The sequence below is a fragment of the Rhyacophila brunnea genome, unplaced genomic scaffold (genome assembly GCF_057557595.1).
Source record: "Rhyacophila brunnea isolate RB1 unplaced genomic scaffold, BYU_Rbru_1.0 scaffold_224, whole genome shotgun sequence".
Taxonomy (NCBI): domain Eukaryota; kingdom Metazoa; phylum Arthropoda; class Insecta; order Trichoptera; family Rhyacophilidae; genus Rhyacophila; species Rhyacophila brunnea.
The window spans coordinates 26,993-54,301 of record NW_028232887.1 but is presented as its reverse complement, the minus strand read 5'-3'; the positions used below and the strand labels follow the sequence as shown (position 1 = coordinate 54,301).

The 27,309-nt window shown below is 33.8% G+C and overlaps 1 pseudogene across 1 annotated transcript; it reads left to right on the top strand.

The window, feature by feature from the left end:
* Window positions 1–6,225: 6,225 nt before the first annotated feature.
* Window positions 6,226–26,742, top strand: LOC147069880 (palmitoyltransferase ZDHHC6-like; annotated as a pseudogene). Its single transcript, XR_015071127.1, has 8 exons — window positions 6,226–6,370; window positions 12,563–12,744; window positions 15,874–15,958; window positions 16,503–16,628; window positions 20,188–20,358; window positions 21,968–22,186; window positions 23,912–24,099; window positions 25,529–26,742. The product of XR_015071127.1 is annotated as a palmitoyltransferase ZDHHC6-like (transcript).
* The last annotated feature ends 567 nt before the right edge of the window (window positions 26,743–27,309 follow it).

The window sequence follows — 27,309 nt, the reverse complement described above, 5'->3', positions numbered from 1 at the left end:
TGTAGTCGGTAGAATAAATTATAAGAATAAAAATAGTAGACCTCTAAATAAGAATCTCATATTATTGATATGCTGAATTTGTGAAGTGACACCTTTTCTTGAACCTATCATATTGTAGGTTCAAATTCAGTGCAAATATTTTTCAAAAAAAAATCTAATACTAAAAAACACGAAAGTGTAAACAAATATAATTTTATTCATTTTCATAAGCTAACATTACAAATTATAAGTTTAAAACATTCACAAGATGGCATGAAAGATTTCTGTTATTATTGCGTTTTTATTAAATCATAAAAAATGACTCATAAAAGAAAGCAATTCAATGAATATTTGTCGAGGAACTTTTTTTTTTAAAATTAGTACACATCAATTATGATTTAAGAAACAATTATTATAATAGCATGTATTTGACGGCAGTACGTTTTGGTCGCCGCGGAGGATTTCGGAACATTAGTGTATAGAAAATTAATAATTGGTTCCTTAATTAGTGTATAGGTTTAACGGTATGCAATGTATTAGAATAACTATTATAAATTGTTTTTTTTTATAATTTTATTTTCTTTTCTATTGATAGCTATTAATTGATAATTGATATTATTATATTGATAGATATTAATTATTGTTAACTTGATAATTATTATATTGAGGGTTTCTTATATCCATCGACCGTGTTAGTCTAGGATCAACGAGTTCAGGCAATACACAATTCATATAAATCTTGTCACTTGTGATGTGAAGAGTAATATTGTTTTTATTATTCAATGAAATAGGTTCTTACCTCAATATATGTTTTACTTGAGTTAAATAATTACTAATAAATGCCTAAGGTGATTCCATTCAATTCAACTCGGCATTAAATATATTAAATTCTAAAAGTTTTGTACTATTTCATTTGAGTCGTTTTATGCGATCCTGGTTTCGCCTTTCGACATCGTCAGGATGCGCACTCCTCAAATATACACTGACAACGAAAGCAGCTAATTCTCACTTAACAATAAATTAATACAATAAAGTAAGGTAAAAACTTTATCACCTACCTATTAAGTCAAAGTGCACAATGAAAAATTTAACAAACAATTAATTATGAATAGTTGAATTGTGGCAGTATGAAAAAAAAAGATTTTACCACAAACCACCTGAAAAATACATACATCATAAAATACGTGATTTTGTGCCCCAAAACACTTATTTTATTATTATTTTGACGATTAGGAAAATTTTGACACATGTTTCAGTGGCCATTACTATGACAGCATTCGAAAACGTATTTTACTTAAAATTTTCTACAAATTTACTATTTGTGACATAAACCACTTAAGATCGATAATAAATAGACCTTGAAAAATAATATTATTTTGTTTCTATTGATAATGCCAATAAACATACTCCTGGATACGTCCCTTTGAAAATAACAAAACATGGCGACCCAGGTACATAAAAACTGTATTAAGTACATGCAAAGTTTTTCAAATCGTTTAAAGCCCAACCAAGTAGGTATTTATCAAAATAATTAAAGTCCACCTATATTTTATCTAAACTGCTCAAGTCCAAAATATTTTTTTTTATAAATGTTGCACCGAACGAATACCTTTAGGACTTCTTTGTAGCCATCGTGGTTATAAGATTCAATTATCTTACAATATCTCACATGCTGCAACCATTTGTATTACAAGATAATAAATAATATAATATAACTACATTTTTCTCAGTTTGACATTCACTGGTATTTTATGATGTTTGATTTGTCAACACAAATTATAACACCTGGTCTACGTCATGTGGTCTTGCCAATTTGATTGTTACTGCAATGCGAGTAAAGGTCATTTTTCTATGAGTTAAAATACTGTTCGCGACGGATAAAATTTTGGAAAAAAAAGACGTCCTCACCCGTTGAAATTCAGAAGCCTACTAAGGTTAGAAATGAGAAATTAGAAAAACTATATGGATTAATCGATCAAATGGTCTCTTTTTGTTAATTTTGCAAAATAATTATATTTCTAAATTGTCTGAAAATAGAATAAATACATGAAAACGTACGACGTGTTTTGGTAATATAGCGTCACTAATTGTACCGAATTTATAGGGTTTTATTTATTTTTTCATTGTTAATTATTATTTATAGTATTACGGAAATGTTATATTGTGCAGTATATATTATTTTGTGAGAAAAAATCATTCAAAATTGGCTGATGTATACTCAAACTAAAATGGCTTTAAAATCTTTATTTTTCTGAAATTAAAAAAAGTACGTGAGTTAATCAATGAAATGTATTGTTTTACCCATTTCTTTCATACAATATATACCTGCAAAACTATTATTAAGTTCAAAAATTCACTGTGGCGTGACAGTCGTTTTGGCCAATTTCGAAAACAGGACCGACTATTTGTCATTTATTTTAAAAAGTAAAGCGAATCAGAAAATTTTAATGACACAAAAAGTGTTATTTGAATATTATTTATTAGATTTTAAATAAATAAAGTGTTTATTATGTGTCAATTCGTGTTAAACGTCCTTGCCATTTCCACGATTCTGAGAAGACAGGAAAAAACGGGTCCAATGGCCAAGTCGAGACATGTAAATGCAACTAACCGTCAAACTCGCAGACGCATTCCGATTCACACTTCATTTAATCATTATGTTTGAGTCATAGGCAATATATTCGTTGTTGAATGTTGACTGATAGTGGGTAAAATAAAACCATTGCCTGATAAAACACAGCCAAATTGTATGTGGGAAGCATATTACCATTACCTGGTTAAGGGTTAATTACTGAATACAATCTTCTAATAATGTTAATGTAGCAAGTTTTGTGATTAGTAAAGAGATTTCTACAGAGGAAATTCAGAGTAAATTGATGTCATCTTATTGATGAGAACCTGGAATCGTGCTTAAAATGAAAAACAACAGCACACAAACCTGACTTACCCAAACTTCCCAAGGAGAATATGCAATACCATTATTCACATTGAGTGTTTGTCAGTCATTGACATGATTTAATTTTATGGATACCTTACGTACAATTTAATTTTTATCAATACATAAGATAATTATTACGTATGCTATCAAGTTGTATTCAGTGTACCTACCTATAGTTTAATTAAGACTTACAACATTAACTAAAGTTTATTAAGTTAATAAACAGTGTACTTACCTACATATATTATTTAAGTTTAAGAAATTTGGCTCTCAAAAGATATCTCAATCGTTGTACTATTGATATTTGGCTCTTTTGACTAATGAGTTTGCCGACCACTGCCTTAGGTGTTCGCCCTCTGCCTCTTTTGTCAAGATTATTTATTACCAAGAACAATAATTAATCTTTCAACACTTTCTGGGCCACGGCGAACAGTATGACCACAGATTTGAAAAAAAACACACATAATGATAATATGACAGTCTCTCGCTCAGTGGCGCAGCCAGGATTTAATATTGGGGGGGGGCCAAGGAGGAGATTGTAAATTAGTCCCATAGGCTCTTTTTCTTCTTTACAGCCTAATTTCTCGTTGTCTATTGCACTCGGTGTACCTACATCCTGAAACGGGCCCTCAGGCTAAGATATTTGGCGGTCCCCCTACCTACCGCTAAGATTAAAGGCAGTGTGAAACACTACATTAACGTTTTTCAAATTGTGTTTTAGTTCAAATTAAGGGTACTTATACAGTGAATTATTGGCGATTTTCAATACATCCACTTTAATAATGGAGTTGTTGAGTATCGACACATAATAATCAAAAAATATATTACACAATTATATAAATAATTTAAAATGTTCATGTCCATGAAGTATAATAGCGCTTTTAGACTTTTTTGCTATTAAAGCTAATTTATGATGTGTGTTTATCTCACTTATCTCGTCAACCCGACATGCCGGGCCCCCCACAGCCCGGGCCCCCAGGCTAGAGCACTGTCAGCCCTCCACAGCCATGACCTACACCACTCTGGAATTCGGGTGGACACCGAGAATATTTGATAGTTCGATTAGGGATTGGGTTTCTAAAAAAACCTGACATTAGTGTTTCGAAATTTTTGTGCTAGAAATTAAAATCTAAGAAATTGTTCTAAAAGGGGTGCAGGAGAATTACAAATCATTTTTTTGCCAGTGTTTTTATTTGTCTAAGCCCAAAGGTTTATTGGCTTTCAATTTCAATGGTTAAAATCATTCTGATAATTTTCATGTTTGGGGGGTGTCAGGGCCCCTTGCCCCCCCCCCTCCCTGGGTGCGCCACTGTAACCTTCTCATTTCAGTGTGAAAAAGCAAACATTCGTAGGTACTTAGTTTCCATAGAAATGCAAAGTTTTTAAAAATGCCTCTTTTGAAAGGTCTGGATTTGATGAAATTTACATATTGGTCTAGTACAGGTTTTAGCACTGCGGCAATGTTTTCGAAACTATAGATTCCCTGTGTAAATAAAACAATTCGTAGATATAATGTTAGGGTTTCTTGTCTTTGCGAGGGTAACAAATCCTTTAAACGAGCTTAACATTGACGGAGCACCATCCATACAAATTCCTCCATGATATTTTAGATTGTTCTAAATATGAAGAAATAATATAATCAAAAACATCTTGTCATGTCGTACGCTCGGTGAGATATTTACAGCATAGATATTGATCCACTATTTTGTTTTCATTTATGAAACGAAAACCTGTGAGGCCAACGGTAGACGCGTGCGATCCATTAGGCAACATCGAAATCACATTAGATCTTTCATCGGCTTTCATAATTTCACGAAGGACTTTTTCGGTTTTCGCTATTTCGCGGATTTTTTTGCTTTTATCATTATTTTCGCGGTGCACTTGCAACAAACCAGCGGTGCACTGGTTAGAACCACTGGTCTAGAGCCACAATATGTATGCTGAATTCCTCCAATAAAAATGTTTTTTTTTAATTTACACCACCACCGACTGTGGTGGGCATACCCACATCATGAATGTTTGGCGGGCCCCCTTACCTATCACCAGGGTTAAGAGGAATGTGATGTTCTACAATAGTGTTCCCAAATGGTATTCCGTGGATTTATCTATATTGTTAAATAATTCCCTTGAATTCTTGATTTGTCGGACCTCATATCATATTATCGATCGTTATCATCAGGGAACTCAGAAATAATGGGAACTGAAATACGCAACGGGTAAGGCGATAGCAGGTAACCGACTCGAGTAAGGATGAACCCGGGTTAAACTTATACACGTGTCTAGAATACGTTTAACGTCGAATACGGAAAACTGCTATATTATATTATTGTATCGAAAATGTTCAACTATGATGACAGATTACTGCTTTGCATTCGTATAATATACTAATAGGTAACCAATGCACCATCATCGTAGGTACCTAATTCGCAATTTAGTGCTACGGACCTGTAGGTATAATAAATTATAGTCGGTCTTGCATTTCACTCTTAATGATAAAAATAACCGTTTCGTTTTATTTTTGGATTTGCTATTAAAAGAAAAAACAATATATTATTATGTATAGTACCTACCTAGAAGACGTTTATTTACGTTTCTGTTATCTACCTTTTAAAAGTTGTGTGAAGAAAAAAAATACTTTTACTCACTTATATTTTTTCAGAACACACCTACTGTAAATACCTATCTCAATTATTATGTTTCTATAATTTATAATAATAATTATATTATATTATTTTGTGGGAAAACATAATGTTTTCATTGTTTGATATTTTATTATTGTGTATACCTACCTACATAATTTTTATATTGTCTACGACGTCATCTAAAATAATATTTACATATTATATTATCTATGGTTCTAGAGTTGGTAGCTCTGCTCGAAAAGATGAGCTCATTTTGTTCTTTTTCAAATTTTACCTTCTTTTGTTTTATAATAATCGATTGTTTCTTCCTTTCTTATTGTTCGACAAAATAAATATTATTTTATATAACACATAATATAATATTATTATCTTGTGATCTTTAATAAAGTCCAAAAAATGATTAATAAGTAATACCTATCGAAAGAGTTTGAAGACTAGTCCAATCTCTTTCGTAATACCTATTGAATAATGTATTTTTATTCGTATTTTTACGTTTTCATTAGTCAAATTTACGCTTTTTAATAAAAATATTCTTTTTTTATCAATTTATGGACCTTTTTCTTAGATATTTATGGCCAGAGTTACGTATATTATCTATGGGTCGGAGTTTGGAAAGATGGTAGCGCTGGACGGAAGTTACAAAACAAACTTTCAACTACCAACTTCATAGTTATTAATGTTGATTGTCGTTTGTTGGATGGGTGGGCTACGCTGCTTTGTTAGTTTGGTTTAAATGAATAGTTTAATGGTAACACAATGTGTATCCGCGCATTTGTAAGGATTTGCCATTGGGGACCATTAATCGCCTTGGGTAATGACCGTGCACAATTATTATTCTACTATTACTTCTAAAAACTAGTTCTAGGTATGTCGTTTGTCGGCGTAACCTTTTCCGTTGGGATTATTATTGTCTTTCTCATATATATCTAGGTTGAATAATTGTTTTTTTATTGATGTCTACATTTGTATACTTCTTGAATGTGTAGGTATGCTTAACAACTTGATTACAAGAATCACGAGCTGTCTTTAAAATATTTTAACAGGTAACAGTGAAGTGTCTATTTATTATTGTTTCGAATTCTCGAAGTGCCTTTTTTTTTTTTTTAATTAACTGATTGCTCATAAGAATGTAACATTGTGCACTGTCCAGAATAGAATATAACCTAATTATGTCTCGTGCACTTTGTGTATGTGATTATCGCGAGAATCGAAGTTCTGTCCAATAATATACAAGGCCATGTTATAATGTTTTACAGGAGGGTAGCGTTATGTATCAACTGTATCGAACAGGAATTTACAAAATCCACGCTAATCACTGGCACCCAGTGCAATCTTCGTAAATCAGTATCATGCTTTGGTAATTATGCCGGAGATGCCCGCATGAGTTTTTATAATTTGTTTATTTAAATTAAATAAAGCCAATGTTTGACAAGCTTGTGTATGGTCAGTTATCATTTTGCTGATAGGGGACGCCATTGACCTTAACGGCCATTCTTTCATTATTTTCTAAATGCAGCTTGATGTCTCCAGCCCAAAACATTAACTTTCGTAGCTTTTAGGTTTATTGTCATGGATAATAAAAACTTCGGTAATTTTATAGTACTCCATATCATTTTTGTGATCGAGGTCTTTTGAGATGGAAAAATCTAACACGAACTACTTTAAGTAGTTTTTCGTCGCAAAATACCTTAACCAAAATGGCGATATTAAGTAGGTACTATTATATTACCAAAATTTCTTCTTTCTTTCCAATGTAGTGAGATTTATTATCACCTGTAAAGATACTTTTAAACAATCAGTTTATTTGTCTGTTCAGTCTCCGTTTGCTGTCAGTTAAACTGATGTGTAAACGCAAAAACTGAAACAGATGTGGCGGCAGGATGGGTTTTCCATCAGCGCATCTATTCTATACATAAGAGTGCTATTGGCAGCTATCGGGGGTAGTTTTTCATATGTTTGTATTGAAGTATTATAATTGTTACAATAAGTTAGCCGTCTAAACAGTCAAAAGTGTCTATCTCGCTCCAACATTTAGCACACCCAAAAGAGCTGCTGTTAAAACAGAGCACTTTTGTAACTATTACAATAATTTACTTATTGTCATTGTTACAATAAGTGCTAATACTTCAATACAAAACTACCCTCGATAGCAGTCTTGTGTATAGAATAGATGCGCAAGTATATGTTTAGATTATAAAAAGTTTTTTATACCTATACAGTCGCATTCGGTTATATTACGATCACGGATATAGCGAGATCTTGGATGTAACGAGGAAACATCGGTTTATGATTTTTTTTCACTTTTATAACGAGCTACTTATTGGTTATACCAAGTTAAAATATGGTCAAAAAATTTCTTAAAACTGTTAATGTGTCAATAGTTTAAAAACATTTCGACCCTAAGCAATAAAATCCGACGACAGGATGCCGCCAGAATCGGATTACGTTTATGACACTAGTTAAGTGTCTTAAGTACCTACCTAATTGGTGTTTTCGCCGACAATATTGAAAAAGTATTACACGCATATGGTTGAAATTTCATGTATAAAATCCAAGCTGAAGTTAGTAGAGTCTGTATTCTATAAACTGGCGTACACGTCACACGGAAAGCATTCTGCCATCGTGTTCAACTAATGCAAGTTTTCAATGGGAGGGAACGAGATGGATGCTGAAGCGGGAGGAAACTGGCACTTCAGCTTATAGAAGACAGACTCTAGGTACATACCAGCATTCATACAATAAACTTCTTTTGTAGATTATGAATGCCATGCTTGTTTCGTGGATTTTTACGATGGTTTTCAGATTTTTTATGTTCTACTTCTATTTTATAACGTTTTTCTTAGCTCATATTCTTATTTGTCCAGTACAAATCTTGCAATCGATTTTTAACTAACTTCTCGACTAGCTAGACATTTGAAACTTTTAGAATATATCAGGACACTGCCAATGCATCTTTAAGGCCATGCATTAGTTGAGGCACGGTCTAAAAAGATCGTTGTTAGGCGATGCGCGGACTGCGGGTTGCGGGTGCAAATGACGCCTGTCAAACGAAATATTATTTGTCATATAAATCCAACATACGTCCATTTTATGTTCTGTTTATTGTTCTATTAGTAACAATAATAATATATTCATTGACATGTTTTCTTTTTAAAGTAAATGGGTAACGTTTTTAGTCATCTTTACACGATTTTAGAATTAATTGACCCGTCGCCATCACGCAGCAAAGTGACGTGCTTCTGATTCGACATTCTCTCACTGAATGGCAGCGAGTCCAAAATTTCGTCGCGCCTACATTTGGAAATTATTTGGCGTTTCACTGATGCGTCACCTTAAGTATAATTGAATTCATTTTCAGTTAATTCTGTTTTGTATGAAAAGTTATTTCGATACCATTATTGGTTGCTAGGTCTGGGCTCCTAGCAACTAAATTATTAATATACCTATACATGCGTTACTATGGAAATTAATATGACATACTCGAGTCAAATTTATATGATTCAACAGAAAATTTAAAAACGTATATAAAAAGTTCTTTTTATCTTGTAATTATTTGTTTGAGTTGCGATTTTTTGGGTTATGTGACCGCCTAAAAATGCCTATTCTCTGATAGTGTGTTTTTTTAGAGGTATAGAACTTTAAGCTGGCAGCACTTTTTTAATTGGCGGATTTATGTTTAGTTTGGTTTGGCATTTCAACATGAATAGACTGACGCCTGAACAACGCTTCCAAATTGTGAAAATTTATTTTAAAACAAGATTGATAAAAGAAGATCCCGATTTTCATAAGCGAATTTTGTTTAGCGATGAAGCTCACTTTTGGTTGAATGGATACGTCAATAAACAAAACTGCCGTATTTGGAGTGATGATATTCCTCAAGTGTATGTTGAGACACCGTTACATCCAGAAAAATTGACTGTTTGGTGTGCTTTATGGGCTGGTGGAATAATTGGTCCGTACTTCTTTAAAAATGATGCTGGCCAGAACGTTAGTCAATGGTGACCGCTATAGAGCCATGATTACTGACTTTTTCATTCATCAATTGAACAACTATGATGTGCAGGAGCTGTGGTTTCAACAAGACGGCGCAACATGTCACACAGCTCGTGCCACAATTGATTTATTGAAGGAAACGTTTGGTAACCGCATAGTTTCACGTTTCGGACCCGTGAATTGGCCTCCAAGATCGTGCGATTTAACGCCGCTTGACTATTTTCTGTGGGGATATGTGAAGTCGCTAGTCTACGCCGATAAGCCCGAAACGATTGACCACTTGGAGGACAACATTCGCCGCGTTATTGCCGATATACGGCTACAAATGTTGGAAAAAGTCATCGAAAATTGGACCTCCAGATTAGACTACGTCCGAGCCAGCCGTGGCGGTCATATGCCAGAAGTCATATTTAAATTATAATGCCAGAAGAGCATCTTTCGAATAAAGTAAATTTCATGTCAATATAAAAAGTCATCTTTGTTTTATTCCATTTCAAAGTTCTATACCTCTAAAAAAACACCCTTTATAACGAGTAAAGCTTATAATGAGCAAATTCAGTCGGTCCCATCTTCCTCATAATAACCAAGTTTGACTGCATATTATATTATGTAATAGGCAAGTACTTAATAGTAAAGTAATTTAAGATAAAAATAGATTTCATAACATTCACCAGTTTGTGAATGTGATTATCACTATGATGTAAGTTCTTCTGTCCAATAATATACAAGGTCATAATAAAGTGTTATCTAAGTTCTGGTGCATATTTGTTTTTATTCGTCAACTTTTGGGAATAAATTCATTATTTCAAACGATAATTCTGTCTTTACATAGAACAAAATATCATTCAAATGATTTCCCCGGGTCATCTTGCAGCTCATGATCCGCTTATGTCAATTTTCGATGACTCACACATTTTGTGCTCTTCGCAGCCATAACGTTACAGGGTCTTTAAGCGTGTCAAGAGTTTGCGGATTGTTGACATAGACCTTTCCTTTTGTGTAACCTAACAAAAAGAAATCAAACAGTGTCAAATTGCAAGATCTTGGAGGGCAATTGAAGTCGTTGTTGTATTGGTTTTTAGTTTGTTTTTAAGATCCAAAATGTAATGGTTTCCAAGAAGTCTTAGTACCTACTTAGGTTAGATTTTGTTTCAAGTATTTTTTTTTGATGAACGGACTATTGTATCACTACAAAATCTTCGTGCATTTCGTCGTACAGTATAACCCCTATTTTACGTTTTTTAAGGGACTGGAAAAAAAAAACCTAATTGGAGGGAAAATGTAAAAGGGGGGTATTGAAAAAAAAAACATTAAAATTTTATGTTTCTAAAAAAATAACGCTTTATTAAAAAACAACATTCAATTAAAATTTTTATTGAAAAAATCATGTACCTATATTAGTTTGTTGCACTTTTGTTTTTTTGTTATGTAATTCTCTTTCATGACTATATAAACATTTAAAAGTGTCATCTTGGATATCAGCAAAGTTTGTAAAGTAAGTTTTTAAACCCTCGGTGAGCCTCAATGCTTCTTCTTTTGTTGGAATATCAACCTCTTCTTCATCAGACAGTTCTTCAGAAGCGCGCGTAACTCACATATTTTGAATATTTCCGACGTAAATCGCGGGAATGAAAAACGTAAATGCGGGTATTAAATGTACGGAAATACATCGGCACTGAAAAAATTACACGCAATTGCCGGGAAAATGTGAATTCCGGGCACATAAAAACGAGGTTATACTGTATATTGTTATAATATCAGAGGGTTATATTTTGTCAGTCGATTTTAATGTAAAGGAATTTCTAGGCTGTACATTTCATCATTGTTCTTAGCTCTACAACACTTAGCAGGTCTTGCCCTATTCAGGAAACTTTCTCTATTTTCAGTGAATCTTCAAATCTCCTCTGGCGCAGTCCAGTTATTGTTTAGTTGTAGTCTTGGCTGTCTAGCCCGCCTGGCTTGTAGTTTCTCCAGCCCAGTTTGTATGTTTGATAACATGCAGATACTACGCAATGCATAAGTTTTTTTTATTACGCTAGCTATTTTTTTGCCCACGTGTTTATTTTTATTAAATTAATAGTTAACACCCTTACTAAGGTAATCCCAAATTTTCAATGTTTCGATAAAATATGATGCATGTTTCATGCATTCTGTCAGGAAGCAAAAATTAACCAACAAAATCACGTGCTAATTCTGTAGGACACCTGATTTGTTCAAGCGTCTGTAGTGTGCTTAACACATTAATTTATGAAGCAGAACCATTGACTGTTTTTGTGCCATGGTGAAATACGCTAGCTAGCTATACACATTTGAGTGCGTGGTGACCTCAATCTTCGGTATCTGCTCCTACGCGTCTATTCTATACACAAGACTGGTATCGGCAGCTATCGAGGGTAGTGTTTCATTTTTTTTATCGAAGTATTAGCACGTATTGTAACAATTACAATAACTTAGTTGTAATTGTTACAATAAGTGCTATGTTTTAACATCACCTCTCTTGGCTGTGTAAATTTTAGAGCGATATAGAAAGTTTTGACTGTTTGGGCTAACTTGTTACAATAAGTGCTAATACTTTGATACAAAAATTAAAAACTACCCTCGATAGCGGCCTATAGCAGTCTTGTTTATAGAAAATATGCGCCGAGACATTCCCAGGCATAAAAAAATACTTATGCTTCACATCGAAACGTAGGACACTGTGATGCGCTCAATATCGAAATTGTTAATCCAAAAGAACGTGCGTGACAAGCTATGTGAAAACGTTACAGGATTGTAATTTGGAATAAGAATTTTATCGGTTTAATCATATCTGTGTGTCTAAGTAAAAGGGATATATAGTGGCGCATTTAAGGTGGTGGAGGCCTGATGCACTGACTGATTATGAGGCCCCCACGATGAAAAATAAAAATCATAAATTCCAAATAAATTAGCATGTTAGTGTGCTGCGGGTTGGCTTGGAGGAGTCTGTATTTGTGCTGTACCTTAAATTTTTTGTATTTTTTCATTTCAGGCATTATAAAGATTGTGACATGGATGACTTTACATTGCCTGAGCATGTGGTGGCCGCCGTGGACTACTGTCGGATCATCCATTAATGTGTCAGTCTTTTTGACATTAGCCGGATGTACAATATATTTTTTCCTGTCTGCCCTCTCTATGGGGCCAGGATTCGTTCCGCTGGAATGGAAACCGGTAAAGGCATTTTATCATTACAGTAAATTTCTATCAATCACGATCAATTGACAATCTTTCTATGAACTCAACATAAGTTCGACACAACTTTAACCTTCACCATTCTTATTATTGCAGACAAAATTATATGATAATGTTTTTATCTCACATAAGCTCACCCCACTCTGGAGGGCAATTTTTGTATGAAGCAGTATCAAAGCCATCAAGCTGCCTCCTTCCATTTTGTATGAGAAATTATATTTCTGTTTCGATTTATACAAACGCAACTGAAAGTCGCGGAGGGTTTTGAGTTTCACACGCATCGACGCTAGTTTGTGCTGGCGGTCGTCCATTTTAATTTTGACAGATCGAATGTCAACTTTGTTGTAAGGCTCTCTTGTTTATTGTTTTTTGGTCTTTAAAATATTATCATTGGAAGTGTTATTTTGTATTTAAATTCTCATTCAAGTATTTCATCTATTCAATTCTAAACTACCCTAAACGCCAAACCATAAAATGTGCTGGAAAACGAAATTTAGAAATTACGAACGTATACTTAATTCGATCGTAATATTGAAACAATAAAAAAACATTTTTTGTGTTAATAATTACAATTAATTTTGGGGAATTTTTTCCAATTTTAAATTTATGAAAAATTCAATACAATGGCAAATAATGCCGATTAGTGCCATCTCCCGCCAAGTCGAGAGCGAGAAGATGCTTCCTCTTCTCACTCAGTATGCTGGCTCGTGTTTGACATTGTCTGTCATTTGTCTGGCAATGTTGCCGCTTATATATCCATCATTATTTATTTATTCTCGCAATCAATCCTCACTATGCGTCAGCTTGATAATGGTTCGGGCCTCTTTAGATCCACAGAGGAGACATCCCCAAATAGAGACCATTCGGGTGTGTAATATTGGGATACTTACTGTACGACAACATTATTTAGGCAACAACAGGAAGTCGCTCTTATCGCGTATAGAATATTTCACAGTGTTGTCATTTTTTGAGAAAACATATCCCGCGAAATTAGGTTTTAAGTTTATATCAATTCTATTCTCAGTAAGTTTATAAGTACATTAATTTATAAGTCTAATTATTGTTCAATAAATATCAATAGAATTTTTTTTTCAAATAATTTCACCTCTTAATTATTACTATTATATTAGGTTAATTAATACAGCGTAATTATTGAATTTGGAAGGAAATGTATCATTGAACCCACATTAACTGATAATATTGCTGCAGGTATTTATTAATTAAATAACTAGAACACAAATTATGACTAAAAAACTAGAAGTAGAAAGATATAACATATTCAATATTATATTGATGACCCAATCACATGTTTTATAATTTACAAATGATTTCTTTATATCGTATTTTTAGTAAAATTGTTGTAGAAACACATACTGTGAAAATAATTTTCTATAAATTAAATTATATCCACCTTACATAAATTTTAAAACAATATGTACCTACTTATCGGTTTAAAAATTAGGAAAAAATAGGACAATTCATTATCTAACTAATGATCATTTATACTTAATTATTATACGTCTAAAAATATTAATAAAATAGATTACGATACACATAACTTTATAATATACAAACATAATTTCCAGTATTTGGGGAAATATTTCTAGTATTACAACACTGAATTTTGACATACCTGACATGACAGAAACCCGTCAAATGGGCTTGTTGAAAGTATTGTATAGGCTCGCCTTTTAAATACGACTCTGTTTCTTCTTCGCAATAAATCAAAAGTTTACTGATAATAATTCGAACATCATTTCGTATTGTTTTAGACATCTTTTGAATATAAAAAGCTTCAAATTACGTAAATTGATAGATGCGTCCAATACGAAGTGTCAAAAATGTAATGAAAAATTTGGGGGCGTTCCTAATTTGAAACCGGAAGTTCGATTAGCTGTACGTAGTTCACAGATTTGCCACGTAGCCAAGATGAAGTTGCCGGACAATAAGAAGTGGCGTGAAAATGATTGTTTCTTAAATTCAATATTATGTGATCTTATGCATTTAGGTTTATACAGAAATGTTGGGAGTTTCACGGAGAATCGATTGATGTAAAAAAATGTATTTCGAAAAATTGGCATTTAGGATAGGTTAGAATGAACAGATGATTATTGTGATTATATACATACATATTTTATTAATGGATATTAGGTTTGTATAATACATCGGGAGTCCATAAAATATTATCCAAACTCTTACTCGACCATAAATTTGAGCTAAATACCGTTGCCTTATCGGACACCGTTCGAAGCATAGACTATTGATACATATAGACGCCACCCGTTGCATTGCTAAATGAAGCTACGTGCCGTGCGTTTGGTTTGTGGGCGAGCGAACGCATTCGCCTATAAATGTTCGAGACCATTTCGCTAGTGCTCGCCCAAAGTGCTCGCACTAGACGCTCAGAATTAAAATATAATTTACTGTTTTTTTACGTTATATAGTATTTTTAAGCGGTCAAAATGCAACCAACTAGGTAAATATATCCATAATTTAAGTTATTTTAAAGAAACACTAGGTCAATGATATTAAAATAAATAATAATATACAAATAAATTGTCACGAACATGTATCAACTTACCTATGAAACGTAATACCATCTTCTTGCTTATCAGTACGGCTGCCATATTTTAATACAACATGCAGAACCACCTTTCCTACTTAATTAACTAAAAATATTTACTACTGACTTTATGTTTAACACAAAAAATAGCAAATTTAGCAACATGAACAACACGCTACGTGAAGCGATTCAGCACAATTTGCCGGCGATATTTTTGGAAACCAACTTAAAAATATGTAGACCTTTTATCTTACTCTAGCGCGTGTCGCAGAGATTATAAGGGTGCCGAATACTTTCTCACTCGCACTCATGCATCGTTTTTGTTCAGGCCTTGGTTCGAAGCTATATATTTTTGAAGCTATTTTGCGTTTTCAAGCAGGTTTTCATATTTTATGATGCTGCTTGATTCAAAAATTAAATTTTGAAGGGATGGCTCAAAAATAACGAGCTTTGGGTTTCTCTGAAAATCTCTGAAAATTTCTATAATGATACTAACTGAAAATGGTATAATTTCTTAAATGTGTGTTGTATTTCAATGTTTTCAGGAGAAAGAAGAAGATTATGAAAATCTGCAGTTTTGTGCAGTTTGCCTAGGATATAAAGCCCCACGAGCACATCACTGTCGAAAATGTATGATATTTTTCACTTTTCAATCGAAATTCAATTTGACTATTCTGAACAAAAAACCATAATACAGTATGTAGTGTCATAAACTTAATCCGTCCCCCGGCGGCATCCTGTCCGATCTGATTTTATTGCTTAGGGTCAAAATATTTTTAAACAGTATTTTAGCTAGGTATATCTGATAAGTTGCTCATTATAACAGTGAATAAATGTATAGAGAAAATCATAAACCAAATGTCAACGAATGTTTCCTCATTACATCCGAGATCTCAGTATGTCCGAGATCGTAATAACCGAGTTCGACTGTATATCAAAAAGAATAAGGTTTATTTTTGCTAAAAAATACGCGGCCTCTCACTTGTCTTCCGACACAGATCAGGTTTTAATAGTGATTATGAACAATTTTACAAAATTGGGTCAAAAAACATTTTATATTTCTTATATCGATTTTCGTCTTGTTGATTTCGAATTAACAGGGTTTACTGTAATTTTCTAACTGGTATTGATGATTGAAAAGTAGATAAGTAAAAATAAAAAAATGATTTTTCAGGTGGGCGTTGTGTTAAGAAAATGGATCATCACTGTCCATGGATTAACGGTTGTGTTGGCTGGGCCAATCTCGTTGATTTTACTCTCCCTTTTTTTTGCCGTATTAGGATGCACTCAGGCCACTTTTGTAAGTATATTTGGTGTATATATTATGCTTATAGAACATTTTTTTTTTCATCAGGTCACTAATTAGGTAGTTTGGTGGCAAAACAAGAATTGAAAAATCACAAACATTATTTTGTGACCTCACCGGATATTTAATCCGGAATCCCTGTATGAGAAGCTATTTCCTTACACATTTGACTATGACGGACCCCTGTGTAATCATCATCACTAGAAACTATTGTTTATATAGCTGAACAAGTACATTTCATTAATGTTAGTGCATATTTTTACCAATCAGATCTGATTAATTTGACCGTTTCATCTCAGAATCTATTCAGATTAAAATTTGGATATCGGTTTTTCTTGGTACAAAATTTTCTACTGGTGACATCACTCAATATGTAAACTTATAGCAAACATCATAATATTAGTAAATTTCATTAGCCCTGTCTACATTCGCGCATTTTTTTGTTCGCCTCTTCGTGATGAAAGTGGTGGTGCATGTAGATCCATCACTTATGGACATATTCAACATTACATCAGTGTTGCCTATCGACGAAAAATGTATAATAGCATATTATTATACTATAATTTTATGCCAAATATGCCAAAAATATAATTTTCAAGGATTCAAAATGAAAAATGTTCTGTGTATTATAGTTTTTTCAAAATACTACAAAATCAGCATTATAACACTTCCCTGTGAAAAATTAAAACTATTTAATGTACAAGTATAGACAGTTGATATGGAGCGTAACACGCTTTCCACTTAAAGCATGTGCAAAACTACTCCGTGTTAAAACCAGAATTAAAAATTTGGAGCCAAGTATAATAATTCACAAGATTTAAGTATGTAATATTCTCTTTTCTCTTACGAAAGTATATATCATATTATCTTTAAGTGTAATATAATATCTTCACAAGCTCAACAATAATAATTTACATGATTGGTTATGTAGAATTCAATCAGTCTGGCTAAAAGTTAGATGATGCATCAATTACCATCAAATAATTGTTATGATTGCTTCATTTGTATAGGTACAATTATGTCTTGATTTACATTACATATTATAAATATGGTTAAAGTATTCGTTTTTGATTATTGATGATTTTTAATATTGATAGCTACAAAACAAATTACGGTTAATAGCCTGTTTGACACGTGCATGGATTATCGCGGCCATAACAAGAAAATGCAAGTGTAAACACGTATTATAGTGCAAGTTGCAAGACTGCAGCAGTGGCGAGAGGTAGAGGTACGAGGGTGGGTCAATAATTCCTTAGAAAAAAGTATTAAAACAGTTTTTATTTTTGTATTTTTTTTTTATTTCTCAACATAATCTCCTTGGAGCTCAATACACTTGGTTAGACGTTTCTCAATTTTTTTTAAACCGTCAGAAAAATAAGTTTTCAGAAGGTCCTCAAAATAAGCATTTGTCCGATCGATGACTTCTTCATTTGAAAAAAAACGTTGTCCACTTAGCCATTTTTTTAAGTTTGGGAAAAGGAAAAAGTCACTGGGGGCTAAATCTGGCGAATACGGTGGGTGGTCGACCAATTCGAACTTCAATTCTTCAATTTTAGCCATTGATCGTAAACATGTGTGAACACGGGCATTGTCCTGATGAAAGAGGATTTTTTTCCTGTTTAAATGAGGCCGTTTTTCTTCAATTTCGTTTTTTAGCTGGTCCAATAAAAATGCATAATAATCCCCTGTTATTGTTTTTCCTTTTTCCAAATAGTCAACGAAAATAATTCCACGTGCATCCCAAAATACAGTAGCCATAACCTTACCAGCTGATTTTACGGTTTTCGCCTTCTTTGGACATGGTTCGCCTTTCGCATTCCACTGCTTTGACTGTTCTTTCGTCTCGGGAGTATAGTGGTGTATCCATGTTTCATCTACAGTCACAAAGCGACGAAAAAATTCATCCGGATTGCGTTGCATGAGCGACAACAGGGCTTTAGAGGCCACCACCCTATTGCGTTTATTGTCGACTGTGAGCAAACGCGGCACCCATCTTGCAGAAACTTTTTTCATGCCCAATTTGTCATGTAAAATAGAAATGACGCTACCTTTTGAGATCCCTGTAACCTCTATTATCTCACTCAACTTTAATCTTCGGTCACTTAACACCATATCGTGGATTTTATTGATCATTTCTGGTGTAGTCACCTCTACAGGACGTCCTGAGCGTGGTTCATCCTTTGTTGATGTACGACCACGTTTAAATTCATTTAACCAGTTATAAATAGTTGCAAGTGAAGGAGCAGATATGCCGTAAACTAAATCCAACTCATTTTTTATTTCCTTTGCTGTTAACCCTTTTATATTATAATGTTTAATAACAGCTCTAAACTCAATTTTCTCCATTTTTGTAAACAAGCAAATTTTTTTTTTAAATGTACGAAAATAAAAAACAACAACCCGACCAATCTGATTGAAACTTCGCAGCATACTGAATCGGTAGTGCCGCTGCATGAAAACAAACCGCTTACAGTACTAGTCGCGCCACCTGTCGGTTTTTCTAAGGACTTATTGACCCACCCTCGTAGGTTGTTAAGATTCAACATAAATAGTTTACGCTAAACTTTGTCAGTCATACTTATTTGTTTTCGTTGAATCAAGAATACATATTACAGATGGTGTTGGTTAGTTTTTTGAAATTCATTAAGCCCTGCCTAAACCAAACCATAATCGATGAAAAAGATTCTTCCGTCTATAAATGAATATTTTTTGACTATTATCTACTATGGCTTGGATTACGATTAGGCAGGGTTTAATTGAATTTTAAAAACTAACAAACACTGTCTACACATTGTATTCTTAGTTCAATGAAAACAAATACGTTTGACTAACCAAGTTTAGTGTGCACTATTTATGTTGCAGTCTACCTCCACCCTTCGCCACCGTAAAACTGCATGCATGGACGAACGAAAAAAGTTCAGCGGCAGAGTATTTTGACATTTTACGATTTTCATTACTACCTGTCTGAATCTGTCAGATAGCATCACACCATCATAATACGTGTCCGCTAATGCCTGAAGAATGAGATTGGCGAGACAGTCAGCACTTTCATGTAAACAGTTATTGTCGCGATAGTTTTAATAATATTTCTTTGTTTCTGAATGTCATGTGAACATCTTAAACTTATAATTTGTAATGTCCACAATATGTAAAATAAATAAATTGAATTGATTTGAAAAAATTTGCACGCTATTGTTGCCAGTAAATCCTTGCACGTATACAACCGCTATAAGATTGTTTATTTGTGACACAAAATCCCATACTATACGTTACCGCATGGTTGATTTCGTTTCAATGCCAAAACGGCCATTGTGACAATCTTGTCACTCTCATGAGTAATTTCTGAAGTTGTATTTAAAATAATGAAACAAACAGATCTATAAGTATAAAATGTAACATTGTTACGGTGCTGACAAAGATGTAAAAACTTTTCTTATCTGTCGACTACTTTATACTAACGTACTCGTATGTCTTTTGTTCAAAGAAATTTGACTAATAAAAGAGTTTTGAATACTATTTCTATTATGACATTTGAATGCATTACTATTTTCAGATTTTGGCAGCGTCAATGTATAGGGGCATCAATCGTAGCTGGTACCTCTACTATGGAACAGGGTCAGAGCCGATTATCCAGTTCACTCTCGTCACGCTTGTTATGACGGCACTGGCGCTTGGGCTTGCCATCGGAGTCGTTTTAGCCGTTGGAATGTTGTTTTACTTTCAGGTACACATTCATTCTTACCATTATGTACAATTGCATAGTAATCAGATGTTGTATGTGAAGATTTTTGATAAATTAATGATAATGCTCTCTAAGTACACAAGCAAATTTGTTAACTCCGACTGACTGTCTGGCCCGATGGAGAATGTCTTGCTGAATCTGTACTTGTTCATGAGCGAATTGTCACAATTGAATGAAGATTACCTAAAAGAAGGCATTGTGTCATGCCCTCCACTCCCTCCACTCTCTTTTGTGGTGTCAGTGTCAATATTTGCTGCAGATATTATTCATTATTTCAGCCAAAGATTTTGGGTCATTTCCCTATTAAAATTGAGTTAATGTTCCAGTTTGTTACAACTGTCAATTTTACAACAAACTGCTCATCGCATCTATTCTATACGCAAGGCGTCTATTGAGGGTATTTGTATCATTTTTATGTATTGACGTGGTTAATTGTTACAATAAGTTAACCGCCTCAACTCAAAAAGTGCTATGTTTTAACAGTACCCTTCTTGGCTGTTTTAACTTTTAGAGTGAGATGCAGTTTAGATGGCTAACTTATTGTAACAATTATAATACCTCAATACATAAATATGATAAATTACCCTTGATAGCCGCCAATAGCAGCCTTGTGTATAGAATAGATTCGCAGATAGCGATTGGACTTGTAATAAGTTACCGATTGCAAAGCAATGTATATTATAAAATAATCACAAACTTTGAGGTGATACGATTGGTTCTTGAATTGTTGCGGGTCTATAGCTCTATGTATATGGTTGAGGGTTGACGATCACTCATGAAAATCAGTGAGTCGGAAAGTCGTTTCGTATAATTTAACCATGTAGTTAGTGCTTAACCCATTGCGCCCTATCGGCGCCAAATTGGCGCCGGTGTTACAGGATGCAGGACATGATAAAAATTTAAAAAAATTAATCATATTTTGATTTTTTTTTTTAAGTTGAAATTACTTAATATATGTAGCTATCATTTTATGATGTTAGTTATATACAGTCCAATATATGTTTTTAGAAATATTTGATTTATAAAATCTATTTTTCATCATTATCAGTTCGCTAGGTATGAGGTGTTTGAGACAGTAAAAAACATAAAATGGCCCTCCATCTTCTAAATATCTTGAAGAGTATTATATTTGGCTCCAGTTTTAGTATCTTCCTTTTATTATTTCCTTCTATCATGGACTTTTTATCTATGTCATTTTGTATAAAAAAAGGCTAAAAAAACCCAAAAAACTATATTTGACATGTTTTTTTCATTCCACTTATACACAAAGTTTACTTAAAATGTAAGTACTTAATAGAAAAATTCAAAACCTATAAATATTTAAAAGATTTATTTGAATTGAATGAATAATACATGAGTTATATCAATTTTAGTAATCAGTGTGCCTTTTTAAGTGATCCTAAAAAAATAATTATGTCTGGAATGGGTTAATGCTTGTAATGCTCTCTCTTTCTCTCTGCGATGGCTGTAGTTTAACATCATATTAAAAGACATCAAACGCACATTCATGGAGCAATGAATAATATTTATTTCAAACGTGTTCCGATTTGATAAGTATGTACTGTAGTTGTGTTAATTTTGTAAATTTCAGTTTAAAAGTATTCTGAGAAACCTGACTGCAATAGAAGACTGGATTGAAGAAAAGGCCAATCATAGGTTAGCAGACAGTGGGTCCAAAGAAAAGTTCTTATTTCCATACGAACTGGGATGGCGGGACAATCTTAGGGAGGTGTTTAAACTTGGCATCAAGCCTGTCGGAAATGGAATCGTCTGGAGTGTTAGAGAAGGCTGTCATCAATACACTCTGACGGTAAGAAAATAAATAGTTTTCCTGTCGATTCAGATTCAAAATAGTATATTGAAACATGAAAAAGTCAGCTACGAGGGTGGGTCAATAAGTCCTTAGAAAAGCCGACAGGTGGCGCGACTAGTACTGTAAGCGGTTTGTTTTCATGCAGCGGCACTACCGATTCAGTATGCTGCGAAGTTTCAATCAGATTGGTCGGGTTGTTGTGTGTTTCTCGTACATTTAAAAAAAAAATTTGCTTGTTTACAAAAATGGAGAAAATAGAGTTTAGAGCTGTTATTAAATATTTTAATATAAAAGGGTTAACAGCAAAGGAAATAAAAAATGAGTTGGATTTAGTTCACGGCACATCTGCTCCTTCACTTGCAACTATTTATAACTGGTTAAATGAATTTAAACGTGGTCGTACATCAACAAAGGATGAACCACGCTCAGGACGTCCTGTAGAGGTGACTACACCAGAAATGATCAATAAAATCCACGATATGGTGTTAAGTGACCGAAGATTAAAGTTGAGTGAGATAATTGAGGTTACAGGGATCTCAAAAGGTAGCGTCATTTCTATTTTACATGACAAATTGGGCATGAAAAAAATTTCTGCAAGATGGGTGCCGCGTTTGCTCACAGTCGACAATAAACGCAATAGGGTGGTGGCCTCTAAAGCCCTGTTGTCGCTCATGCAACCCAATCCGGATGAATTTTTTCGTTGCTTTGTGACTGTAGATGAACTGTGGAAAAAAATCCTCTTTCATCAGGACAATGCCCGTGTTCACACATGTTTACGATCAATGGCTAAAATTGAAGAATTGAAGTTCGAATTGGTCGACCACCCACCGTATTCGCCAGATTTAGCCCCCAGTGACTTTTTCCTTTTCCCAAACTTAAAAAAATGGCTAAGTGGACAACGTTTTTTTTTCAAATGAAGAAGTCATCGATCGGACAAATGCTTATTTTGAGGACCTTCTGAAAACTTATTTTTCTGACGGTTTAAAAAAAATTGAGAAACGTCTAACCAAGTGTATTGAGCTCCAAGGAGATTATGTTGAGAAATAAAAAAAAAATACAAAAATAAAAACTGTTTTAATGCTTTTTTCTAAGGAATTATTGACCCACCCTCGTATTTTAGTGTTGATTCAATTGATGTCATTATCATCAACCTTCTACTGTTTTCTACCTCTTGGATAGATACCAGTGGATATCCAGATGTGTTCAGTGATAGTCGCCATCTTTGAGCTGCGTCGGTGAAATAGAAAACACGGCATTCGGCAACATAGTAATTGCAGACCCCTGCAGTTAAAATAATGTAACTTGGCTGACATGTCTTACCGCATTCACCAAATTTAATTATATTTCTTCACAAGATTGTCATTTTGTTTACATGTAAGAAAAAATATTCACTCAAAAATTAAATGTTTCGAAATGTCAAGCGATGTTTAAATTCACATTGAAACACTGTTATTCATCACAGCCTTTATTAGATAAGAATTGAAAATTTACAGAAGAGATGTAAAATGTCACGATTAAGATTGTAAATATGCATAAGTGTGGACCTAACAGGTTGAGCAAGTGGCTAACATCCATTTCTCGTAAAAACAAAAATCTGTTAATACAAACCTCCACTCTTTGGAGGCCCGTATGATCTTATAAAAAATTGATTAAAAAACTATGGACTTTCGGTTTCCCTTCTATGTCAATGGTGTTATTAGAAGAATTATTTTTTAATTGTAGATTGAACGACTACAGCAAAAAGCGGAGAAGCGAGAGCGTTGTCGTGTCTACGTGATGCAGAAACCTGTTCGGGGAGGCTGGTGTCCACTCTCCGCTGGACTTAGAACTGTCTTCAGGCCGCCTTGCACTGACGAAGCGCGCATCCCTCTCCAGAAAGGAGATTATGTGGCCGTTACAAGATGGCGCAAGTATGTACTATTTTTATTCAACATGGATTCATTGTGTAAAAATTTAAAAAATCTGTCATAATATTTTTCTGAATGCTTTTATTTCCGAGTTACATAGTTCTATAGTAACCACCGTAGCATAAAGTTTTGTTCAATTTTAACTCAAAAACTAGTGGACACTTGTTATAGACTGCATTGTTGGTACCGAGATCTCGGATGTAACGAGGAAACATTTGTTGACATTTTAGTTTATGATCTTCTCCATACATTTATTCATTTTTATAACGAGCTACTTATCGGGTTTACCGAGCTAAAATATCGTCGAAACATTTTCTTAAAACTGTTAATGTGTCGATTGTTTAAAAAAATTTCGATCCTAAGCAATAAAATCTGACCGGACAGGATGCCGCCCGGATTGGATTACGTTTATGCCACTACATAAGTGTCGTAAGTACCTACCGAATTGGTGTTTTCGCTGACAATATTGAAAAAATATCCACACATGGTTGAAATTGCAAGTAAAAAATCCAAGGTTTGTCAAGTCAGTAGGCACCTACCAGCGTTCATTACAATCAACAACATCTTTTGTAGTTTATGAATGCCATGCTTGTTTCGGGGAAAATCGTAATTGTGTATCTTTGTTTGAATTGCGACTTTTTGTGTTATGTGACCGCTCATTTAAAAATACCTATTCTCTGATATAACGAGTAACGCTTATAACAAGCAAATTCAGTCGGTTCCATCGTCCTCGTAATAACCAAGTTCGACTGTAATGAAAAAATACATAAAATGACGAAAGATAATCGAAAAAAAAGCAATTCAAACAATGTATCAATCAACTAAAAAATTATGATTCCAACATTAAAAATTAACATTGTGTCATTAAAATTTATTAAATTCGTACTACTGTAAAGTACCATTTTGCAGTTCCGACATTATACGTAGAGGGTGTTGATCTGTTTACTTTTTATTTATGTATTTCACACGGACTAATAGTGCCTGCGTACGTACATGAATTTACTGGCATCAGTAGCGTGTAAATTAAACTATCGCGATAATAACTCTTTACACGCAATAGTGCTCAGTGTCTTGTGTAGTGTCAGTGCAATTTCATTCTTTATACGTAAACGAAACGAGTTATTATTGTATGCTGCTATTTGCTAGTTTGTGAAAATTGGTATTGTAATTTTTTCTGCAGGTTTGCCATTATCGGTCTGCATATATCGCATACATCATGTAAGTTCCAACTATCACGTGAAAATTCAGAAGCTTCTGAACTTTTATGATCCATACATGCAGTCTTTGCAGCTTGCACGATAATACGTGTTTACACATGCATTTTCCATGCACATGTTGGTGACTGTTGGTATAATATATTACATGTTACTTGAGCTAATTGCAGGGTATATTCGAAAAAAATCCATGTTTTATTTGACTTGTTTTTCTTTAGGTATTGGCTGTTTGGCGAAAAAATGACTAAAAAGAGCAGATCCAGTAAAGACAGAGTGAGAGGGTGGTTTCCGCGCTCCACAGCTGTTGAACTTATCGGGGACTTGGAGCAATTATATGAATGCTCTGAAGAGGGAGAGGAACCCAAGAAAGAACTTTAGAAGGCAGCTTCAAGTAGCGGTATGCAAATATGTACAGAATTCAGTAAGTGATTATAGTAACTACTTTGTAATATATTTGTATGAATCGAACGGAGAGACGTCTGAAGAAATTAATTCTGCTGGAATATCTATAAAAAGTCAATGAGTCGAGTAACATTACAAAAATATTCAGAACCTTGGAATATTCTGTTTTACATACCACAAAGTAATTCGAACATGCTTTGGAATTTTATTTGTATGAATTGTAAATTTTTCCGTACCTATTTAAAATTTATAATGGAACAAATTTTTATTATTATAATATTGAGTATCCTAAGCCAAAATGATGTAAGTGTGAATTTGCAACATTACAAGAGAACAATTTGAAAAAAAAAATATTGGATTCATCTTAATAGATATATGTTTTTTCACCGTGTGTCCTTCTTTCTTCGACGTTTCTCTTAAGAATGTCGTTTGCAATGAACTCAAAACGCCGAAGAAAGGAGGAAGAACACGCGGGAAAACTATAAAATCTATTATGATAACAGACAACCATTAAATTCTCAAACATTATATTTGATTTATCATACATTTTTCACTAATTACCCTATAAAGAAATGGTCGTATATCTTCATCACGTAATACCTCTTAGCCGGCTCTCACATCTAAACTCGCCTCGTCTGCCGCACAGCCATAAATCAAACCTTTTAGGAATGTCGCTCCAGTGTTGTATATGAAGACTGCGCACATTTATTTAGCGACAGTAACGCGTAACCTTTCGAAATGTATATAGATTTGGATGTGGCGACCGGCGAGACGTTATAGGAATCACGAATTCGCATTTTGGGCTGCGAGTCGAAGGCGTTATTGATAGCAGCACTAGTGTATCTGCGGAGCTCCATTTGGCAACATGTGTTTTGTGAATAACGATGATATCACATCGTCGTATTCAACATGTTACAGACGAGACGAGTTTTGATGTGCGAGCTGGCTTACTGATTGTTTTTTTGGGATGCTTAAGATATCATTTTAATCAATAAACTGCATAATTAGATTATTTTCCCCTAATTAACCATAACACCATTTTGGCCTAGCTATTTCAATATGTAACTGAACCAAATAAAAACTGTATATTAATTAGTATTTAAGTATATCATACATTCAGAATTGTGATATCGACGTGTTTTTTTTTTACTAACCAATGTGACTGAAACTATAATTTGAAATGAAAATGAAAATGTTGATGTATTTGTTTGTAATAAGTGACTGTTTAAAACTAATAACCGAGTAGGTACTAACTCCTTTGACTTTACACTTTTCTTGAAATAATTAATTATCCAAGCAAGACATATATTTTACGTATACACAGATTACGTATATACAAATTGCATATTCTGCTTATTGTACCATCCCTGCCATCATTAGGGATTATGTATAGGTGTCCGTATGGTTCATGTATTCTAACCACTGTAATGATGCACGAAGTACTGTGATCTCGCACATGTGCAGTGCAAAACGATCTGCAACAGCGCCATCTCTAAGGAAAACTTTAAAATAAAATATTAAATAACCTGTCAGTCCAGTGCTGTCAAGCGTACTATTATATCTACTATTAAAGAGTACAGTATAATTACAGTAGTAA